The 17,381-nt window shown below is 44.7% G+C and overlaps 4 pseudogenes across 4 annotated transcripts; 2 read left to right on the forward strand and 2 right to left on the reverse strand.

Annotated features, from left to right (window-relative positions):
- Positions 1-356: 356 nt before the first annotated feature.
- LOC309840059 (germ cell-less protein-like 1) lies at positions 357-1,506 on the reverse strand (annotated as a pseudogene). Its single transcript has one exon. The product of its transcript is annotated as a germ cell-less protein-like 1 (transcript).
- A 1,330-nt stretch (positions 1,507-2,836) lies between these two features.
- On the forward strand, positions 2,837-4,342 carry LOC309840060 (germ cell-less protein-like 1; annotated as a pseudogene). The gene has a single exon. The product of its transcript is annotated as a germ cell-less protein-like 1 (transcript).
- A 7,914-nt stretch (positions 4,343-12,256) lies between these two features.
- Positions 12,257-13,407, reverse strand: LOC309840061 (germ cell-less protein-like 1; annotated as a pseudogene). The gene has a single exon. The product of its transcript is annotated as a germ cell-less protein-like 1 (transcript).
- A 655-nt stretch (positions 13,408-14,062) lies between these two features.
- Positions 14,063-16,272, forward strand: LOC309840062 (germ cell-less protein-like 1; annotated as a pseudogene). The gene is made up of 2 exons: positions 14,063-14,108; positions 14,940-16,272. The product of its transcript is annotated as a germ cell-less protein-like 1 (transcript).
- Positions 16,273-17,381: the final 1,109 nt, after the last annotated feature.

Raw genomic sequence — 17,381 nt, forward strand, 5'->3', positions numbered from 1 at the left:
CATATGGTTATACTGCACTATTCAAGTCAATAGCTCTTTGTCTTCACAGAAATGATGGGCGGATCAGGCGGTGGTGGTGTCGATGGGTCCTAAACCAGGAGGACAGGTTGCCACATTAACAGCCCAAATGAGTTCTGGAGGTGTTTGGGGGCTTCAAAATTTGTCCTCTTCATATGCTCAGGTAAACAATGTCAAGTATTATGAGCTACAGTTCAACAAAGCCTCTGACAGAGTTGGTTACCACAGATGGGCAAGCCTGGTTGGTTCCATAGAAGGAGCTGGCATCTGGACGAAGCTGGTCATCCCTGACCCCAGGAAAGAGCTGCTCAGTTCTCTGAGCTTTTTTGCAGGGATCCTCACTCTGGGCAACGCCCCTCTTGGTGGCGGTATAAGAAGTTACAGGCCACATATATGGGGAAAACCACGTCGTGGTTTTCCAAGTTCACTACCTCGAGCTCTTGAGCCTTTCTCAGGGAAAACATCTGGTATTTTGTGTCCTTCCAGAAAATGACTCTCCCAGCCCTGTCCAAGGAAGACAGGAGCAGGGAGAACACGACCATTCTCTGCCAGAGTAAGCTGACCTGACCCCGAGGCTGCAGGACTTGTTCAATGCACTGCACCGGAAAGTGATGTGCTAGTTGGCATAGCACATCACCAGGTCCCAGCTGAAGTTGAAGCCTTCCCACCGCCAGCTGCACTGTTTGTCCCTGTGGAGTTGGCCCCCCGCACCGCATGTTGTTCCCCTGGGGTTCGGACACGTAGACGTCCACGAGACAGAGCTTTCTGGTCTGCTCAGCCCGGAGGGGGACAAGCCAATGCTCTTTGTACACTGGAGACAGCCAAGCGGCAGGGATCATCGCATCCTGGCGGATGACGCGTGCCGACGTCAGGTCCCAGATTATGTAGGCAGGCCACAGCTACTGGAAAAAAGGCTCTGCCCTGCTCGGTCTTAAGGAGAGGGGTGCCGTCCGAATCCCTCCTGGACCTGGCAAACCACGAGTCGTTGTCAGATAATAGGGCTCTGTGTGGGCCCCTCCATATCGGCTGCAGCTGCAAGAATATTCAGTTTTTCAACATGGTTTACAAGTCCATCTCCACCTCCATCACCAAGAGCTCTGAAGAGGCAATGACCGCTTTCATGAGATCCAGGCTGACATCTCACAATAGCTCCTAACTACACTGGGTCATCACGTTGTCCAGCAGCCACTGAAGACACATGGTCCTGATGTTCTGGGGTCCATAGCTTTCAGCAGAGTTGTAGTAGCTGCACATGGTCTGGGCACTACAGTCTCTTCATGACCTCCCCGCACTGCTGAATCAGCTCGCCCAGTTGCAGCATGCTGGCTGTGGCCAGGATGGCGACGACTCGTCCGGGTGAGATGAGCATGGAGTCTTGGTACAGGGAACCTAAAGCCTCGTGCAGTGCCTCACGATCAATGTTCTCGTCAGGCATCTGCAACTCTATAGTATCCATGCCAAGCACTCCTGCCAAGCACCACTGAACATGCAGCCTTTATGTAGACCCTCTTATCAGCTCCTCTGTAAAGCTATATAACAGAGAATATTAAAAATGTAACATATGGTTATACTGCACTATTCAAATTATGTAAATATTCTCCTTAGGCAGGGTCAAATGATCTTAGAGGCTTGCCATTTTCAAGAGGTTTTTGACTGTTAGTAGTTTCCCTTAAATTGTACTTTCCTTGTCATTGAAAGATCCAGATTCTCTCTGCAACACATCATTTGTTTAGCATATTACACTTGTCAGTGCAGTATTTAATCTTTTCCATTTCTGCAAAAATGGAAAACCATCTCATTCATTCCTCATTTACTTTCACTGTAAGTTCGTTACTTGCTAAGCCTTGTGTGTGGTGCTGGTAATCCAAAGTCCTTGCCTCAAACATTCAAAAATCTAGGAGTGAAAAATAATACAATGAAATAACTGCAGCCATATGGGGAGAAATGTTTGATCAAGGCCTGATGGGAGTACAGTTGAAGAAAGATATATATCTGCCTTGGAGGTGTGAAAAATGGTGGTCTTTGATCCAGATCTCAGACCACGAGGAATGAGTAGTTGTTTGCAAGAAACAAGGAAAGTGCCAACAGAGAGCTCAAGATGTTCAAACAGGTGGAGAGGGAACAAAAATAAAAACATTAAAAAGTGCTAAAAGTATCTTGGGAACTTAAGATCTTCCCCCAAACTAAAGGTATGTGTGCCTATGGAAAATGGAGGCATGAGCTCTGAGAAGCTGATTTGAATGCACATGTGCATACACGTGCACACGGGCATGCACACACACAGAGTTCTAAATGATTCTATAATTGGCAATGCTATTTTAAAACAAAAGTTAAAGACCAAAGCAAAGACTGGGGCAAAATTGCCACTTTTATCACAAAAAAATGGTTTCACAGCTCAAGTGATGAGATAGCCTAAGAAGTTAATTATGGAAATTAAGGTGCCTAGAAGATAGAGCTGGGACCAAGATGTAATTCTCCATAAAGGAATGATCACTAACTCTTTTAGATGAGGAAGAGCGAATTGTGTTCTTCAAATTAATGGGGAAAATTTGCACACGAAGTCCTCTGTTCCACCATCATCATATGTAGGGAGCCTGAGAGTTATCATTCCAGGAGGGAAAGATAAACAGAGTGGAATCCCTGGTACGCAGTGCCCTTATCCGGCACAGTGGGGCCTAGTGGGTGTGGCTTAGCATTCGTCCCAGAGGACGTTAGAGCAAACGTCATCTGTACCCAGCAGCACTATGGGCTGAGCTAGTGCCCGTGGTAACGGCGCCTGGGGAGGAAGCTTGTCCACTGCACCGCTGAGGTATAGGCCATGGGAGCACGAAGCAGTTGGATGCCATGGCACTGGGGGCGGCGTGCCCCAGAGGAACCAGGTGCCACTGGGGAGGAGGAGGAGGCTGAGGAGGCAGTAGTGGCAGAGAGAGAGGAAGGGAAGGAGAGTGAAGAGGCCAGACCCGCCACCAGTCAGGTGAGCCACAAGTGGAAGACAGGTCCATGGGGGCCGCTCACAAAAGCGCCCCACCGGAAACATGCTAAAGATTGTTCAGGGTCCATTTATGAGGCACTCTTCCTGAGAGGAGAAGAGAGTGACGTGCGGATCCGCGCACTGGGGGAGGAGTGGAACTTGCATTGGGTCTACTTGTGCCAGTCAGGGTACTTTGCTAGCAGGTTCAGTGGTGCTTGGCAGGAGACAACCATGGATACTATAGAGTTGCAGATGCCTGACGTGAATATTGATCGCGAGGCACTGCACGAGGCTTTAGGTTCCCTGTACTGAGACTCCATGCTCATACCACCCGGTCGAGTCTTCGCCATCCTGGCCACAGCCAGCACGCTGCAGCTGGACGAGCTGATTCAGCAGTGCGGGAAGGTCATGAAGGAGACTGTCAGTGCCCAGACCGTGTGCAGCTACTACGACTCTGCTGAAAGTTACAGACTCCAGAACATCAGGACCATGTGTCTTCAGTGGCTGCTGGACAACATGATGACCCAGTGTAGTGAGGAGCTATTGTGAGAAGTCAGCCTGGATCTCATGAAAGAGGTCATTGCCTCTTCAGAGCTCTTGATGATGGAGGTGGAGATGGACGTGTATAGCATGTTGAAAAAGTGGATGTTCTTGTAGCTGCAGCCGACATGGAGGGGCCCACGCAGGGCCCTATTGCCTGACAATGACTCGTGGTTTGCCAGGTCCAGGAGGGAGTCAGAGGGCACCCCTTTCCTGAAGACCGAGCAGGGCAGAGACTTCGTGCCGATGTTCCAGCAGCTAAGGGTTGCCTACATAATCTGGGACCTGACGTCAGCACGCGTCATCCACCAGGATGCACTGATCCCTGCCGCTTGGCTGTCCCAGGTGTACAAAGAGCATTGGCTTGGCCTCCTCCGGGATGAGCAGACCAGAAAGCTCTGGCCCCTGGACGTCTAGATGTCTGCCCCCCAGGGGAAGAGCATGCGGTGTGGGGGCCAGCTCCACAGGCACAAGCAGTGCAGCTGGCAGTGGGAAGGCTTCAACTTCAGCTGGGACCTGGTAGTGTGCTACGTCAACCAGCACATCATTTTCTGGTGCAGCGCAGTGAACAAGTCCTGCAGCCTCAGGGTCAGCTTACTCTGGCAGAGAATGGTTGCGTTCCGCCTGCACCTGTTTTCCTTGGACAGGGCAGTGAGAGTCGTTTTCAGGAAGGACACAAAATACCTGATGCTTTCCCTGAGAAGGGGTCAAGTGATAGATGTAGTGAACTTGGAAAACCAAGACGTGATTTTCCCCATATATGTGGCCTGTAACTTCCTGTATCTCCACCGACAAGGGCATTGTCCAGAGTGAGGACCCCTGCAAAAGAGCTCAGAGAACTGAGCAGCTCTTTTCTGGGCTCAGGGAGGACCAGCTTTGTCCAGATACCAGCTCCTTCTGTGGGACCAACCAGGCTTGCCCATCTCTGGTAACCAACTCTGTCAGAGGCTTTGTTGAACTGTAGCTCATAATACTTGACATTGTTTACCTGAGCATATGAAAAGGACAAATTTGGAAGCCACTCAAGCACTGCTAGAATGCATTTGGGCTGCTAATATGGCAAACTGTCCTCCTGGTTTAGGATCCATCGACACCCCCCGTCTCCGCCTCGCGCATCATTTCTGTGAAGACAAAGAGCTATTGACTTTAGATGAAACTGTGAGCCTACTTACTCTACTACTCTTAGTGAAACTCTCTTAAAATATGTGTTTCCTTTAGTTTGATTAAATGAATGTTAAAATAAGTTTCATTTCTCTTTCAGTTGGTGTGTTTAGAGCTGCTACATGGTTTCCATGGTCTCTCACTATGTGAGCACACCACCCAGACCACACAGATGAACTCCTTTTTATTGGTTTCTCTTCAACCTAAGCAAATCTTTTTTTAAAAAAATATTTATTGGAGCATAATTTCTTTACAGTGTTGTGTTGGTTTCTGCTGTATAACAAAGTGAATCCCCATATCCCCCATATGGGATATCCCATAACCCCTCCCCGTTCTGTCTCCCTCCCACCCACCCTATCCCACCCCTCTAGGGAGTCATAAATCACCAAGCTGATCTCCCTGTGCTATGCAGCTGCTTCCCACTAGCTATCTGTTTTACATTTGGTAATGTATATATGTGAATGCTACTCTCTCATTTCATCCCAGCTTACTCTTTCCCTTCCCCTTGTCCTCAAGTCCATTCTCTACATCAGTGTCTTTATTCCTGTGCTGCGCCTAGGTTCATCAGAACCTTTTTTTTTTTAGTTTCCATATATATGTGTTAGCATATGGCATTTATTTTCTCTTTCTGACCTACTTCACTCTTTATGACAGACTCTAGTCCCATCCACCTCACTACAAGTAACCCAATTTCATTTTTTTATGAACCTAAGCATATCTTGATGTTAGTTAGACTTAAACTTCCCTAGCATTTTAACCCCAGAGAAACATTTCAAATATTATAACACCCTATATTGGGGGTGGACTGGAAATAAGCAGATTAATTCTGTGAGATTATTCCTGTACTAAATATAGTTTTTCTGTGGCATAGAGTCATGAATTATTTATGCCCCAGAGAAAGTACTCTTTAAGCAAGTTGATGGCCTTTGCTCTTCAGAAACCTTTGATGTTCAAATTGTATTTGGAAAGACTCTTTTCCACTTAAGAACAGGACTGGTAACCTCTGGAACGGATTGCCTTTGAATTATAGTGGGAATTAACTTGGCATCTGGAAATGGGATCAAAAGACAAGCAGTCCAAGCCAACAATCAAAAGGATAAGGAAGAAGGTGATTTTTGTCACAAAAGGTGAAAACACAGTAGTCATAATTTAAATATGTTGGTTTCTTATTACTGCTAAGTTGCAAACTGGCCCCATCCCTTTCCCTTTTAAGTGCCCTACTTGTTGGCATTTCACTGAGGGATTTTTGCGGTTAAAGAAGGTCAAAGAATGGAAATCTCTGTTTAAGAATCCATACAATTAATAAATACATGCTTGGAAAGAATGTGAAATGTTCATACAAGATGAACAAATAAATTAAAAAGAATAATCATCAGATTTAATGTTTTATTTAGTTGAAACCAGAATTTTCCTTACTGTTTGCTTATATTTCTCTTTCCAATGAGATTTTATCCTTTGTCATCCAGTGAACAAATTACATTTGACTTTCCTTTTTTTTTCTTTCTTCATTCATTCATTAATTTATTCATTTTTACCCTTTACGGAGGTTTTAAAGGCTTCATTATCCCAAACCCACATACTAGTATTAGAGTAATACTTACATAACAGTTAGTTTTAAAAAATAGTTCATTCAGGAAGCTGCTGTTGCATCCTTTGATGTTTGTGCTTAATTTCTCATTCCGCCCCACTTCCCAGTGCTCCCTTATACTCTGTATATCTAACCAATTACAAACAATAAACTTCATTACATTTTTTTAAATAAGTAAACTGGGGGAAAGAGTAAGTCATTGATTCAGTAGAAAGGCAAAAATTATTATTTATTGTTTATGTAACAATTTCACTTCCTTTATATAAAGTCTCTAAGCAATTTCCAATTTCCACTTCGAGGTTATCCAGGAAACCTATGTATTCAGAAGTAGAAAGAAATGTAAAATTTACTTGGGGCAACTGATTATAGGACAGCACTATCTGACAGAACTCTCTACACTGATAGAAATGTTCCATATCTGTGCTGAACAGAGTGTAGTAGTCACTGTTTACACATAACCATTGAGCGCTTCAAATGTCGCTAGTGAGACTGAGAGACTGAATTTTCAATTTTACTTAATTTTAATCAAATTACATATTTACATATGACGAGGGGCTACCATTTTGCAGAATGTACCTCTTACAGGAAGTCCACTCACCTGCTGGTGGACCATACTCAGCCACCTGCCTTCATTCAAAACATGGTCTTCATGACTGCTTGGAAAATTTTAATTCACTTACAGTCACCATTCCTCATAAAATTCCATGTGCTTCAAACATGCTCATCAAAACAATCAGTTGCTTGTAGATTCCTATTTTTACCATCACCTTGTATTCTTTTAATTTTTTTAATAAAATACTTGACAGCTATCACCAATGCAATGCATTGTGTTTATGTGATGAATACTTTTCTGAGACTTAAGGATCTTCTGGGTATTCAAATCTTAGCATGAATTTGCACAGGTTGTTTTTATCCCTTGCACTGCATCTTTAAACCAAGTTTGATAGTTGAATTTTGCTACAATATGGAGTGAAATTATTCTTTGTTGTCTAATCTCAGAATCTAATCATAACAATCGATGTGGAAAATGTGTTCACAGACCAAACCAGACTGTCCCCTGCACCGTTAGAACAAATCTTTCCCAAAGACTGTTCATATATCAATTGGCTATTTGTTGTCTAAATAAATGAGGTAAATTTCAGTTCTCTGGCCTACTAGAGAAAACGCCGCTTATCTTTAGAACATCATGAAGAGACAAATTTGATTCCTGAAACTCAAACACTTGAGGGAGGATAATTTTCAGCCAACCTCTTGGTTATTATCTCCTTACCACCATCAATGTCTTTCTATTTATTTATTCAAATGAGGAAGGAAGCTACAGTTAGATTAAAATTGGTTGCCTGGATCATACGTTCGATTTTGTTCCTTTGTAGATTGCAGCACCTTTGAGATTTCCACGTTGTGGGGCAGACCGTTGCCTATAGGTCTGGATTCAAAGAAGAGGTCTGTGCATGGGCTATGAATTTGAGTATCTATGACATTTAGATGGTAATGGGAGTCAAGCAAGTAAACCTTGGAATATGAGGCAGGTGATATACCCCTTTCAAGCGATTTATCCTGAATAAAGGGAAGGGCATCAAGGCCCAGGTAGCTGAGTGGACAAGGAAAAGGTGGAACCTTATGTGGGCTCATAAAATATGAATGTCTTAGGAGTCATGTTACTAGCTGAACAGGTGATGACATTGGAACCTTGGATCTTCTTTCAATGCACTTATTTCAATGTGTTTCTTACTGACCCCAATTCAAAATTTTATGTTTAATTCTATGGTTTGTGTTGTGTACTTATGTAAACTAGGTGCATTTTGCTATTATTAACTCTCATCAGGCAGCTTCATGTCCAAATTCTGTGGTTGAGACTTGGCAAGCACCTTCCTGTAGACCCTGTAGCTAGACATTCCCTCTTGTTTTTCTTTTCCTCTTAAAAACGATGGTTTTCTTTTTCTAGCACATGATGGAGCTTTCATTAAAATTCCAATGTCATCTTTGTGCTGTTTATATACAAACCCTTTCCACAGTAGCATACTTCACACTTGTCTGCTGTCTGTGTCCATCCCACCTACATCCCTGGGACACCGTGTTCTCCATCATAGGCCATTTTTTATTGAGGTCTCTTATGTCTTTGAACATGAATGTTAACCTTTATCTTCTTAAAGCATCTGTCTCTGGGAGACCACTGGAAGGGAACATAAGAGAAGGGGGTTTGTGTACTGAATTGTAATAACTTTTCATCCCTGTCTCCTTAAGACAGGCAAAGACAGAGACAGACTATCAAAAGATGTAATAGATCCAGAGGCAGAAACAGCCAGAGACAGGACAGCCTGACAGAAAAACAGAGACAGCTGGTTGGGCAGGCTGAGAAAGTTCAACAGATGGACAGATCCAGATATTACACCTCCTTCCAAAAAAGAGACAGGTAGAAAAGGTTACACAGAGAGGGGCAGACACAGACAGATATAAATAGATAGAGACAGAGAAAGGGAGACAGAGAAAGACAAAACCAGACAGGGAAAGACAGACACATGTACTAACTAAGACAGAGAGCGATGGTTACAGACAGAGACAGGGAGACAGGCAGAGGCTGATAGGCACAGATGGAAAGACAGAGACAGAAAGACTGAGAGACAGATGCAGAGACAAAGACAAACAGAGAAAGAGAGAGGCACATTGCAATGGAGACGTAGAGATAGTGATGGAGTGAGACAAAGACAGAGACAGAGAGAGAGGGAAGGAGGGAGAGAGAGAGAGGAGAGGGACAGAGAGTAACAGAGACAGAGGCAGAGACAGATTGAGACAGAGACAGACCAAGACAGAAAGGGAAAGACAGAGACAGACAAATGGAGAAAGAGACACATGGACACACAGAGATACAGAAACAGACGGATATAGGAACACCAGAGAGATACAGAGACAGTGACAGAAAGATTGAGAGCCAGACAGACACAGTCAGACAGGAACAGATTTTCAGAGACAGAGGGAAACAGAAAGATAGGGACGGTAAGACAGAGACAGAGAGTGACAAAGATAGACAGACTGAGAGAGAGACAGAGGTAGACAAAGACAGATGTAGACAGAGATAGACAGGGATGCAGACACAGACAATAGAGATGGAGATAGAGAATGACAGGGAGACAGAGACAGACATACATACAGGGAAAGACAGAGACAGGGATAAATCCTCATCATTGTCAAGGACTGCACTGTATCCCATAGGGGTACACCTCCCTTGGTGTGGTGTTTAGTTTGCTGTTATTTAGTGTGACTGTTTCCTGTAGCATTACCATGACTATACATCTGGTTCTGCCTCCCCATCTCCCCACGCCTTGACTAAGAGGCTACAAAACAGTGAGTGTCAAGTTCGGAGAAGCTCTCCTCCTCATCCTTAGCAGTCAAAAAGGAAAGAAAAATAAAATGAAGTAAAAAAATAGGGACTGATATTGCATAAATTGCCCAAACTGGCAAATGGCAACAGTCACGGATTGTGAGACTTTAAATATTTATTAAATGAGTGTATTTCAGCTGTCACTGTGTGTACATTATTGAACATCTTTATATTGTAAACAGCAAAAAGCAATTTAAGAATTTAAAGTTAGTTGGGTAGGAAAACAAAAGCAGATCTCTCAGTCAAGGTGAATTTCCAGATAAGCAGTCTCTGAATTTCCCAAGTGAGGATGGCTCTCTTTAGATGAAATGGCATCCTGGCCTTCAGCTCAAGAAAAAGCAATTGGTAATTGCTTAGAGATTTTTATAGAAAGGAAGTGAAATTGTTACATAAAAAATAAATAATAATTTTTACCTTTTTGCTGAATCAATGACTTACTCTTTCCCCCAGTTTAGTTCTTAAAAAAAAATGTAATGAAGTTTATTGTTTGTAATTGGTTAGATATACAGAGTACAAGGGAGCACTGGGAAGAGGGGGTAGAATGAGAAATTAACCAGAAACATCAAGGGATGCAACAGCAGCTTCCTGATTGAACTATTTCTAATAAGTCACTGTTATGTAAGTATTACTCTAATACTAGTATGTGGGTTTGGGATAATAAAGCCTTTAAGTCCTCCTTAAAGGGTAAAAATGAATAAATGAATGAATGAATGAGTGAAGAAAGAAAAAGAAAGAAAGTCAAAAGTAATTTGTTCACTGGATGACAAAGGATAAAATCTCATTGGGAAGAGAAATATCAGCAAACAGTAAGGAAAATTCTGGTTTCAACTAAGTAAAACTTTAAATCTGGTGATTATTCTATTTAATTTATTTGTTCATCTTGTAAGAACTTTCCACACTCTTTCCAAGCATATATTTATTATTTGTATGGATTCTTAAACAGAGATTTCCGTTCTTTGATCTTCCTTAACCGCAAAAATAACTCAGTGAAATGCCAACAAATATGGCATTTAAAAGGGAATGCGATGGGGCCAGTTTGCAAGTTAGCAGTAATCAGAAACCAACATATTCAAATCATGACTACTGTGTTTTCACCTCTTGTGACAAAAACACTTTCTACCTTATCATTTTGATAACTGGCTTGGACTACTTGTATTTTGGTCCCATTTCCAGATGCCAAGTTAATTCCCACTATAATTCAAAGGCAATCCGTTCCAGAGGTTACCAGTCCTGTTCTTAAGTGGGAAAGAGTCTTTCCTAATACAATTTGAACATCAGTTTTCTGAAGAGCAAAGGCCATCAACTTGCTTAAAGAGTACTTTCTCTGGGGCATAAATAATTCATGACTGTATGCCAGAGAAAAACTAAATTTAGTACAGGAATAATCTCACAGAATTAATCTGCTTATTTCCACTCCACCCCCAATATAGGGTGTTATAAGATTTGAAATGTTTCAATGGGATTAAAATGCTAGGGAATTTTAAGTCTAACTAACATCAAGATATGCTTAGGTTTATAAAAAGAAATGAAATTGGGTTATTTCTACTGAGGTGGATGGACTTACAGTATGTCATACAGAGTGAAGTAAGTCAGAAAGAGAAAAAAATTGCCATATGCTAACACATATATATGGAATCTAAGAAAAAAAATGGTTCTGATGAACCTAGGGGCAGCAGAAGAATAAAGACGCTGATGTTGAGAATGGACTTGAGGACACGGGGAAGGGGAAGAGTAAGCTGGGAGGAAGTGAGAGAGTAACATTGACATATATACACTACCAAATATAAAACAGATAGCTAGAGGGAAGCAGCTGCATAGCACAGGGAGATCATCTTGGTGCTTTATGACCTCCTAGAGGAGTGGGATAGGGAGGGTGGGAGGGAGACACAAGAGGGAGGGTATATGGGAATATATGTATACATATAGCTGATTCACTTTGTTATACAGCACAATCCATCACAACACTGTAAAGAAATTATGCTCCGATAAATATGTTAAAAAAAAGATATGCTTATGTTGAAGAGCAACCAATAAAAAGATTATCAGCGTGGTCTGCGGGATGTGCTCACATAGTGAGAGACCATGGAAACCAAGTAGCAGCTCTAAACACACCAACTGAAAGAGAAATGAAACAGTTACTTTAACATTCATTTAATCAGACTAAAGGAAACACATATTTTAAGAGAGTTTCACTAAGAGGAGTAGAGTAGGTAGGCTCACATATAGGTAGGTCAAATATGGCAGTCTAACATATGGTTATACTGCATTATTCAAGTCAATAGCTCTTTGTCTTCACAGAAATGATGGGCGGATCGGAGGGTGGTGGTGTCCATGGATCCTAAACCAGGAGGACATATGGCCATATTAGCAGCCCAAATGTGTTCCAGATGTGCTTGAGGGGCTTCAAAATTTGTACTCTTCATATGGTCAGGTAAACAATGTCAAGTATTATGAGCTACAGTTCAACAAAGCCTCTGACAGAGTTGGTTACCAGTGATGAGTAAGCCTGGTTGGTCCCACAGAAGGAGCTGGCATCTGGACCAAGCTGGTCGCCCCTGACCCCAGGAAAGAGCTGCTCTGAGCTTTTTTGCAGGGATCCTCACTCTGGGCAACGCCACTCTTGGTGGAGGTATAAGAAGTTACAGCCCACATATACGGGGAAAACCACGTCGTGGTTTTCCAGGTTCAGTACCTCGAGCTCCTGAGCCTTTCTCAGTGAAAGCATCTCGTATTCTGTGTCCTTCCAGAAAACGGCTCTCGAAGCCTTGTCCAAGGAGGACAGGCTCAGACGGAATGCGATATTTCTCTGTGAGAGTAAGCTGATTCTGAGACTGCAGGACTTGTTCGGGGCCCTGCACCAGAAAATGATGTGCTGGTTGACGTAGCACACTACCAGGTCCCAGCTGAAGTTGAAGCCTTCCCACTGCCACCTGCACTGCTTGTCCCTGTGGAGCTGGCCCCCGCACCGCATGCTGTTCCCCTGGGGGTCGGACACGTAGATGTCCACGGGCCAGAGCTTTCTGGTCTGCTCAGCCGGAGGGGGCCGAGCCAATGTTCTTTGTACACTGGAGACAGCCAAGCGGCAGGGATCATCGCATCCTGGTGGATGACATGTGCTGACGTCAGGTCCCAGATTATGTAGGCAAGCCGCAGCAGCTGGAACACTGGCACGAAGGCTCTGCCCTGCTCGGTCTTCAGGAAAGGGGTGCCCTCCGACTCCCTCCTAGACCTGGCAAACCACGAGTCGGTGTTAGGAAATAGGGCTATGCCCGGGCCCCTCCATGTCTTGCGGCTGAAAGAACATCCACTTTTTCAACATGCTATACACGTCCATCTCCACCTCCATCACCAAGAGCTCTGAAGAGGCAATGACCGCTTTCATGAGATCCAGGCTGACTTCTCACAATAGCTCCTAACTACAGTGGGTCATCATATTTTCCAGCAGCCACTGAAGACACATGGTCCTGATGTTCTGGAGTCCGTAGCTTTCAGCAGAGTTGTAGTAGCTGCACATGGTCTGGGCACTGACAGTCTCCTTCTTGACCTCCCCGCACTGCTGAATCAGCTCGTCCAGCTGCAGCATGCTGACTGTGGCCAGGATGGCGACGACTCGTCCGGGTGAGATGAGCATGGAGTCTCAGTACAGGGAACCTAAAGCCTCGTGCAGTGCCTCACGATCAATGTTCTCATCAGGCATCTGCAACTCTATAGTATCCATGCCAAGCACTCCTGCCAAGCACCACTGAACATGCAGCCTTTATGTAGACCCACTTATCAGCTCCTCTGTAAAGCTATATAACAGAGAATATTAAAAATGTAACATATGGTTATACTGCACTATTCAAATTATGTAAATATTCTCCTTAGGCAGGGTCAAATGATCTTAGAGGCTTGCCATTTTCAAGAGGTTTTTGATTGTTAGTAGTTTCCCTTAAATTGTACTTTCCTTGTCATTGAAAGATCCAGATTCTCTCTGCAACACATCATTTGTTTAGCATATTACACTTGTCAGTGCAGTATTTAATGTTATTCATTTCCTCAAAAATGGAAAACCATCCCATTCATTCCTCATTTACTTTCACTGTAAGTTCGTTACTTGCTAAGCCTTGTGTGTGGTGCTGGTAATCCAAAGTCCTTGCCTCAAACATTCAAAAATCTAGGAGTGAAAAATAATACAATGAAATAACTGCAGCCATATGGGGAGAAATGTTTGATCAAGGCCTGATGGGAGTACAGTTGAAGAAAGATATATATCTGCCTTGGAGGTGTGAAAAACGGTGGTCTTTGATCCAGATCTCAGACCACGAGGAATGAGTAGTTGTTTGCAAGAAACAAGGAAAGTGCCAACAGAGAGCTCAAGATGTTCAAACAGGTGGAGAGGGAACAAAAATAAAAACATTAAAAAATGCTAAAAGTATCTTGGGAACTTAAGATCTTCCCCCAAACTAAAGGTATGTGTGCCTATGGAAAATGGAGGCATGAGCTCTGAGAAGCTGATTTGAATGCACATGTGCATACACGTGCACACGGGCATGCACACACACAGAGTTCTAAATGATTCTATAATTGGCAATGCTATTTTAAAACAAAAGTTAAAGACCAAAGCAAAGACTGGGGCAAAATTGCCACTTTTATCACAAAAAAATGGTTTCACAGCTCAAGTGATGAGATAGCCTAAGAAGTTAATTATGGTAATAAAGGTGCCTAGAGGACAGAGCTGGGACCAAGATGTAATTCTCCATAAAGGAATGATCACTAACTCTTTTAGATGAGGAAGAGCGAATTGTGTTCTTGAAATTAATGTGGAAAATTCGCACACAAAGGCCTCTGTTCCACCATCATCATATGAAGGGAGCCTGAGAGCAATCATCCCAGGAGGGAAAGATAAACATAGTGGAATCGCTTGTATGCAGTGCCCTTATCAGGCGGGGTGGGGCCTACTGCGTGTGGCTTAGCGTGCGTCCAAGAGGACCTTAGAGCAAATGTCATCTGTACCCAGCCGCACTTTGGGCTGAGCTAGTGCCCGTGGCAACGGCGCCTGGGGAGGAAGCTTGTCCACTGCACCGCTGAGGTATAGGCCATGGGAGCATGAAGCAGTCAGATGCCATGGCACTAGGGGTGGCGTGCCCCAGAGGAGCCAGGTGCCACTGGGGAGGAGGAGGAGGCTGAGGAGGCAGTAGTGGCAGAGAGAGAGGAAGGGAAGGAGAGTGAAGAGGCCAGACCCGCCACCAGTCAGGTGAGCCACAAGTGGAAGACAGGCCCATGGGGGCCGCTCACAAAAGCGCCCCACCGGAAACATGCTAAAGATTGTTCAGGGTCCATTTATGAGGCACTCTTCCTGAGAGGAGAAGAGAGTGACGTGCGGATCCGCGCACTGGGGGAGGAGTGGAACTTGCATTGGGTCTACTTGTGCCAGTCAGGGTACTTTGTTAGCAGTTCAGTGGTGCTTGGTAGGAGACAACCATGGATACTATAGAGTTGCAGATGCCTGACGAGAATATTGATCGCGAGGCACTGCACGAGGCTTTAGGTTCCCTGTACCGAGACTCCATGCTCATCCAACCCGGTCGAGTCGCTGCCATCCTGACCACAGCCAGCATGCTGCAACTGGACGAGCTGATTCAGCAGTGCGGGGAAGTCATGAAGGAGACTGTCAGTGCCCAGACCGTGTGCAGCTACTACGACTCTGCTGAAAGCTACGGACTCCAGAACATCAGGACCATGTGTCTTCAGTGGCTACTGGACAACATGATGACCCAGTGTAGTGAGGAGTTATTGCAAGAAGTCAGCCTGGATCTCATGAAAGAGGTCATTGCCTCTTCAGAGCTCTTGATGATGGAGGTGGAGATGGACGTGTAAACCATGCTGAAAAAGTGGATGTTCTTGTAGCTGCAGCCGACATGGAGGGGCCCACACAGGGCCCTATTGCCTGACAATGACTCGTGGTTTGCCAGGTCCAGGAGGGAGTCGGAGGGCACCACTTTCCTGGGGACCGAGCAGGGCAGAGCCTTCTTGCTAGTGTTCCAGCAGCTGTGGCTTGCCTACATAATCTGGGACCTGACGTCAGCACATGTCATCCACCAGGATGCGATGATCCCTGCTGCTTGGCTGTCTCCAGTGTACAAAGAGCATTGGCTTGGCCCCCTCTGGGCTGAGCAGACCAGAAAGCTCTGGCCCGTGGACATCTACGTGTCTGACCCCCAGGGGAAGAGCATGTGGTGTGGGGGCCAGCTCCACAGGGACAAGCAATGCAGCTGGCAGTGGGAAGGCTTCAACTTCAGCTGGGACCTGGTAGTGTGCTACGTCAACCAGCACATCATTTTCTGGTGCAGTGCAGTGAACAAGTCCTGCAGCCTCGGGATCAGCTTACTCTGGCAGAGAAAGTTCACCTTCTACCTGTGCCTGTTCTCCTTGGACAAGGCTGGGAGATTCGTTTTCAGGAAGGACACAAAATACCTGATGCTTTCCCTGAGAAAGGGTCAAGTGCTAGACATAGTGAACCTGGAAAACCAAGACGTGGTTTTCCCCATATATGTAGCCTGTAACTTCTTGTACCTCCACCGACAGAGGTGTTGCCCAGAGAGAGGAACCCTGCGAAAAGGCTCAAAGAACTGAGCAGCTCTTTCCTGGGGTCACGGACAACCAGCTTGGTCCAGATAGCAGCTCCTTCTGTGGGACCAACCAGGCTTGCCCATCTCTGGTAACCAACTCTGTCAGAGGCTTTGTTGAACTGTAGCTCATAACACTTGACATTGTCTACCTGAGCATATGACGAGGAGAAATTTTGAAACCCCCCAAGTACCTCTAGAATGCATTTGGGCTGCTAATATGGCAACCTGTCCTCCTGGTTTAGGATCCATCGACACCCCCCCCTCCTCGCCCATCATTTCTGTGAAGACAAAGAGCTATTACTTTAGATAGAAACTGTGAGCCTACCTACTCTACTACTCTTAGTGAAACTCTCTTAAAATATGTGTTTCCTTTAGTTTGATAAAATGAATGTTAAAGTAACAGTTTCATTTCTTTCAGTTGGTGTGTTTAGAGCTGCTACTTGGTTTCCATGGTCTCTCACTATGTGAGCACACTCCCCAGAACACACTGATGATCTTTTTTTTTTTTTTTTTTTTTTTGTGGTACATGGGCCTCTCACTGTTGTGGCCTCTCCCGTTGCGGAGCACAGGCTCTGGACGCACAGGCTCAGCGGCCATGGCTCACGGGCCCAGCCCCTCCGCGGCATGTGGGATCTTCCCGGACTGGGGCACGAACCCGTGTCCCATGCATCGGCAGGCGGACTCTCAACAACTGCGCCACCAGGGAAGCCCATGATCTTCTTTTTATTGGTTGCTCTTCAACCTAAGCCTATCTATTTTTTTTTACATATTTATCGGAGCATAATTTTTTTTACTATGTTGTGCTGGTTTCTGCTGTATAACAAAGTGAATCAGCTATATGTATACATATATGACCATACCCACTACCTCTAGTGTGTCCCTCTGAACCGCCCTATCCCACCCCTCTAGGTGGTCATAAAGCACCAAGCTGATCTCCCTGTGCTATGCAGCTGTTTCCCACTAGCTATCTGTTTTATATTTGGTAGTGTATATATGCAATGCTACTCTCTCACTTCATCCCAGCTTACTCTTCCCCTTCCCCTTGTCCTCAAGTCCATTTTCTACATCAGCTTCTTTATTCCTGTGCTTCCCCTAGGTTCATCAGAACCTTTT

Source organism: Grampus griseus, assembly GCF_964374135.1.
Source record: "Grampus griseus genome assembly, chromosome: X".
NCBI lineage: Eukaryota > Metazoa > Chordata > Mammalia > Artiodactyla > Delphinidae > Grampus > Grampus griseus.